Below are 6,000 nucleotides of genomic sequence, written 5' to 3'. Positions count from 1 at the left end.
TAACGGACGCCCCTCAGGTGGTCTGGCATGAAGTGGTGCTATACCGTGGAGGTGTACGCTCGCACTGCTATCTGCCTTAGCAAATAGCGAGCGAGCGAGCTTGCGGACGAACTCCTCCACGGTAGGCGTCCTGGTGTCTCTATGGATGACATCATTTCTGACGTACCTCGGAGCTCCTACAATCAAGCGTAGGCATCGGTTCTGTTGGATCTGAATCCTCCGCTTCTGGTACGCTGAGCAGAGTGCGTACCAGGCGGGGGCCGCATACGTCAGGCGCGAGCGGACGTAGGCACCGTAGACCCTCAGTCTGGTCTTTAATGGAAGCCGCGACGTGAAGAGGGTGTGCAGCTTAGACCGGGCAGCCGCGGCATGACTCACCACCTTGTTAACGGTGGGTATCATGCGCAGCCTGCGGTCCAAGTGACACCCCAGGTAGCAGACTGAGGTCTGCCATCCCACGTCCTGGCCTCGAAGGGTGAGCCGACGCATCGGCTTGTCAGCACCGACAAGCAGAGCGGCCGTCTTATCGACGTTGACAGCCATCCTCCACTTGTCTAGCCAATCCGGTATCAGATCCAACACTCGTTGCATCTTATTTATTGCGACGATCTGGTGGTAGGACGACGAAAAGAATGCGCTGTCGTCCGCGTACAGGGCCAGCAACACATCCTCTTCACCCTCACGCAGATGGTCGCGGAGGGTAGGGATGTCGTCCGTGTACACCGCGTATAGACGCGGTGACAGGCAGCTACCCTGGGGTACTCCGGCTCGAATGGGGCGCGGCTGAGAGTCCGCGCCTTCCACCGAGACATAGAAGCTTCGGCCTTCCAAAAACGACGCCACTACTCGCACATACGCGAGAGGCGCCGAGGTGTTCAAGAGCTTAGCCAGGAGTCCGGCATGCCACACCCGGTCGAAGGCCTTCTCCATGTCGAGAAAGACCCCGACGGTGGGATGCCCTCTGTTTCGCTCACTGGCTAAGTGGCTAAGAACTCTCGCCAGCTGGAGCGTCGTTGAATGGTCGCTGCGGAATCCGAACTGCTCCTCGCGCAGGGGCAGGTGAGGCGCGAGTCTCCGCAGCAACAGACGCTCGAACAGCTTGGCGATGTGCGAGAGTAGCGTGATAGGCCGATAGCTTGCCGGGAGGCGACGATCCTTCCCGGGTTTAGGGAGGGCGATAACCTTCCCTCTCTTCCACGCCTCGGGGAAGTGTCCGGTCCGGAGTATCCCGTTAAAAGCACTCGCGAGCGCTACGAGGCAGTTGTTGGGTAGCTGCATCAACGCGGCGTTGGTAATTCCGTCGGGGCCTGGCGCCTTCCTCTTCGGTAATCGGAAGACGGCCTTCCGCAGCTCGGACAGAGAGATATAATCGTCTCCCTGGAGCGGCGGGATTGGGGCCGACAGGAATACCTCCACTTGCCTCTGGATCGCCGCGTGATGATGGACGACATCGATTCTTGATAAGTCCGGTGGATTGGGGGTGAATTGACCCTCCAAATGTTCCGCCAGGATCTCTGCTCTGTCGCTGGCGGAATATCTTCTGTTACCCGCTCGATCTAGGAGCGGGTAAACAGGCGAGTCATGTCCGGTAAGCTGTTTGCAGAGGTGGTACAACGTAGTGTCGTGCTCGGATGCTCGATCGATGGTGGCCTCCCAGTAGTCATCCTCGAGAGCCACGAGCGCACGCGACACTTCCTCTGCAATCCTATTGAGGTCACGCTTCACCCTCGGGCAGCGCGTTCGCGCCCACAGTCGGCGAAGAACTCGTTTCTTCCTCAGCTTCACTCGGAGCGAGCTCGGCAGCTGGTCCTGACGACTTCTCGGTGTGCTTCCTTGAGAGGTGGCTGCTTCTTTGGCTTTCTGGATCGCCTCAGAAATTTTAGAAGCAGCTCCTTCCACATCTTCAGTCGTCGCGATCGGGACCGTGAGCTCAAACTCCGAGAGCTCTGAGGAGTAGCGCCCCCAGTCGACCCGCAAACGAGGGGAGCGGGGCACTGTAAAGTCGCGCTGGAGGGCGATTGTGACCACAATCGGCAGGTGCTGTGTGTTGAGGTCGTAATTCACCTCAACATCGATGGGTGCGTCTAGTCGGTGGTGCAGCACGATGTCCAGGACGTCCGGCTGGTACGAAGGGTTAGTCGGTATGTGGGTCGGCGCTCCTGGACCCAACACACCGTAACCCTGTCGTTCGCTATCCTCAAGCAGGTGCCTACCCGCCTGGGTGATGACGCGCGAGCCCCAAGCGTGGTGCTTCGCGTTCAGATCACCCACGATCAGTGTAGGCATCGGCGAGTCGATAAGCGATTGGACATCGGTGCTGCAGAAAACCTGTCCGGGTGGCTTGTAGGCGGCATACAGCAGCAGCTCCGTCTCACCAGCATGCACACGCACCCCCTGCGTACGTAGGCTCACAAAAGGTGCATGTGCAAGTTCTTCGTGTATGATATCCCTCCTCACCAGGGCTGCAGTTCCTCTGAATGGGCAGCCCCGGGGAGAGACTTCATCTCGCCGATACACGAAGAAATTCGGGATTCGGAGCTCGATCTCAGCCGAGAGCTTCGTCTCGCCCAGGAGGATTACGTGAATATCCTGCGACTGGGCGAGTAGGGTCAGCTCCCGGATATGGCCACGTATGCCACCTGGGTTCCAGTATAGTATTCTCAGCTGGAATTGAGCTTCGCAAGAGCGGCTATTCCAGCTGAGATGGCAGGTATTATGTCCTGGCCCTGTGTATAGGCGACCAGGATTGCCGTCAGTGCCTCCATGAAGACCCGGACGATGATGGTGGTGTCCAGGCCTTTCGCACTGGCCGAGGTAGTCATCTGCGCAGGGGGAGGCACTTCTTGCCTCACCACCGGACGCGTGGCGGCAGCCGGAGCGGACTTTGGCTCCGTCGCTGCCTTCCTGGGCTGCGGCGTCGATGCCGCCGCAGGCTCAGTCCTGGGAGGCCTAGCTGCCCTCTTTCTTCTCTTCTTTTTGTTAGGCACCTTTATAGGCTGGTCCCTGGCCGTCGGCTGGTTGGCTGGAGGCGCCAAAGTTGTTGGGGGCGCAAGCTTGGCTCGCACCTCCGTGGCTTTCTTCGCAGGGGGTGGCTGCTTGGTTCGCTGGTCGACTACTATCGTCGCTTTAGGTTCTGCGACGATAGGGCGACCGACCACCTGCTTAGGTGCTACCGGGGGGACACGCTCCCTGTCCCCCTTTGGCTGTGCTCTCGGTCCGTTCGGGTGAGGGGCGGGCACGTTAATGCCCCTCCTTCGTGCTTCTTTCTTAAAGACCGGGCACCTCCGGTCCTTTGCAGTATGCGCCTTAGCGCAGTTTGCGCACGTCGGTGGTTCCGAAAGAGGTCTCGGGCAGTCCCGTGCCAGGTGTTCGCCGGCGCAGCGAACACACTTTTGTTGCCTATGGCAATTGGCCGAGGAGTGGCCAAATGCCTGGCAGCGGTGACATTGAGGCGGGCTCTTCGCGCCTCTCCAGGCTTCAATCATCAGGCCGGGCATGCACAGGAGCTCAGTAGTCTTGTATAGTGACCTGAGCTCCTGCTCCTTCAGGTGCACCAGCTGGACGAAATAGGTGCACCCATGTCGACCTCTTCCGCCTGGAATCGCCTTCGCGCTCTGCGCAGGGAACCCTAAACTGCGCAGGGCGGCGATCACCTCTTCCGGGGGTGTGTCGAGTGGTAGCCCCCTAATGGCCACCTTGGTTGGCAGTTCCGCGGCTGGGCTATAGCAGAACCAGGATATAGTCTTATCCTGGTTCATAGCCTCAGTCAGATGGCGCTGGATGACCCGGAACTCCTCCGCGGATCCGGGCAGGAAGCGCACTCCCTTTCCCAAAGGGCGTGCGTTCGGGGCGTGTCCAAGCTTGCTTTTTAGCACCTCGAAGTGCCTCGTCCAGTTAGGTAAGCGTTCCGCCGTAATCGGTGGGTAGCTGGAACGAGGCGCCGTTCTTGGGGCTGGTACCGGTGCAGGGGCTCGACTCCTGGGCGACGCTGGAGCGGCAGCGGCCGCCGCATAGGTGACCCCTGACGGCCCCGGTTGCGGTGAAGTGGGACGGGAGGCTGTCCTCTCCTCGACCGTCGATGGCAGTGCCGCGTAGCTCGTCGAGTCACGCGGCCAGGTGTCTTGCGACCCCCCCTCCATTGGGGAGGGGGATCGCGGCGGTGGTAACTCTTTTGGCCGTCCTTTTCCGCTTGCTTCGCCCGTTGTAGGCGATGCCGCGCGCGATGAGGATGCCGAATCCTGCGGCGATCCGTACGGCGGTGATGCAGTGGAAGCATCGGTCTTGGGGCGCTTGTCCTCCCCTTCCATGGACTCCGGCGAAGAGTCCGGTCTCGGGCGCTTGGCTCCTTCCGCGCCTGCTGTAGACTCAGCTACAGTGACGGCAAGGTCTGCTTCAGCAGCCCGGTGGACGTCCTCTCCACCGGTTTCAGCATGTATAATGCGTATACGCGGGGCGGCGGCGGGGGTGAGGGCGACAGGCACGGTCGAGTTGTCGAAGATGTCTCTTCGAACAACTGACCGCGCGATGCCGGACCTGCCTCGGCCACGCTTGCGTTGGTCTAAGGGGGGGGGCTCCCCCCCTTCAGACATGATGGTGGTGTCGGATTGCTGCTCTTGAGTGTATGCACGGGCACCACGACCTCGGCGCGTGCAACCAAGCCAGGTGAGACCCCTAGGGGAGGCCCAGCTAAGCGCCCGCGAGCGGAAGTTCGGTCCGTGCACACCGGTATCTCTATTCTTCAGCTTTCCTTGATTTCGTTGATCCTGCAGGATTTTTTGATGACCAAAAAAGTGCAGGATCTATTCGTGCGCTTCTCTTCGCTTGAGCAGGCAGACTCCTGGCAACTAGCACCGGCCGTTTCCTCAAGCCGACGTCGGAGGACGCGGCGAGTACAACTGGCACCGGAGGGGGTCGTTGCGGGGAGCGGGGGATGTTCGATCGGAGAGATGGCACGTCTTACATATACAACAATCTCACCGAACACAATATGAGAATATTCAGAGAATACCCTCGATATATATATTCAATCAATCAATCAATGGTCCTCCTGGCTGGCCTAGGCCAGTCTGGGTACGGGCCTCGGGGTTGCCCCCCCTACCCGGGATGGTCCTCCCCGACGGTTCAACCGTCGTGTCGATTCTTTTAGGCCCATAGGGCCAGGGTCGTTGTGACCCAGTGGCTATCTTTCTTCAATGGTTGGTTGGTTGTTCACTGGTTATGTCGTCCTACCGCGTCTCCAGATCGTCGTCTTCCTCTTCACCGATGCCTGCATCGGCGCTGATGGTCGGCGACAATAGGAGCTCACGAGGTAACGGACGCCCCTCAGGTGGTCTGGCATGAAGTGGTGCTATACCGTGGAGGTGTACGCTCGCACTGCTATCTGCCTTAGCAAATAGCGAGCGAGCGAGCTTGCGGACGAACTCCTCCACGGTAGGCGTCCTGGTGTCTCTATGGATGACATCATTTCTGACGTACCTCGGAGCTCCTACAATCAAGCGTAGGCATCGGTTCTGTTGGATCTGAATCCTCCGCTTCTGGTACGCTGAGCAGAGTGCGTACCAGGCGGGGGCCGCATACGTCAGGCGCGAGCGGACGTAGGCACCGTAGACCCTCAGTCTGGTCTTTAATGGAAGCCGCGACGTGAAGAGGGTGTGCAGCTTAGACCGGGCAGCCGCGGCATGACTCACCACCTTGTTAACGGTGGGTATCATGCGCAGCCTGCGGTCCAAGTGACACCCCAGGTAGCAGACTGAGGTCTGCCATCCCACGTCCTGGCCTCGAAGGGTGAGCCGACGCATCGGCTTGTCAGCACCGACAAGCAGAGCGGCCGTCTTATCGACGTTGACAGCCATCCTCCACTTGTCTAGCCAATCCGGTATCAGATCCAACACTCGTTGCATCTTATTTATTGCGACGATCTGGTGGTAGGACGACGAAAAGAATGCGCTGTCGTCCGCGTACAGGGCCAGCAACACATCCTCTTCACCCTCACGCAGATGG

The sequence above is a fragment of the Nymphalis io genome, chromosome 29, assembly GCF_905147045.1.
Source record: "Nymphalis io chromosome 29, ilAglIoxx1.1, whole genome shotgun sequence".
NCBI classification, from domain to species: domain Eukaryota; kingdom Metazoa; phylum Arthropoda; class Insecta; order Lepidoptera; family Nymphalidae; genus Nymphalis; species Nymphalis io.
This window is presented reverse-complemented; position numbering follows the sequence as displayed.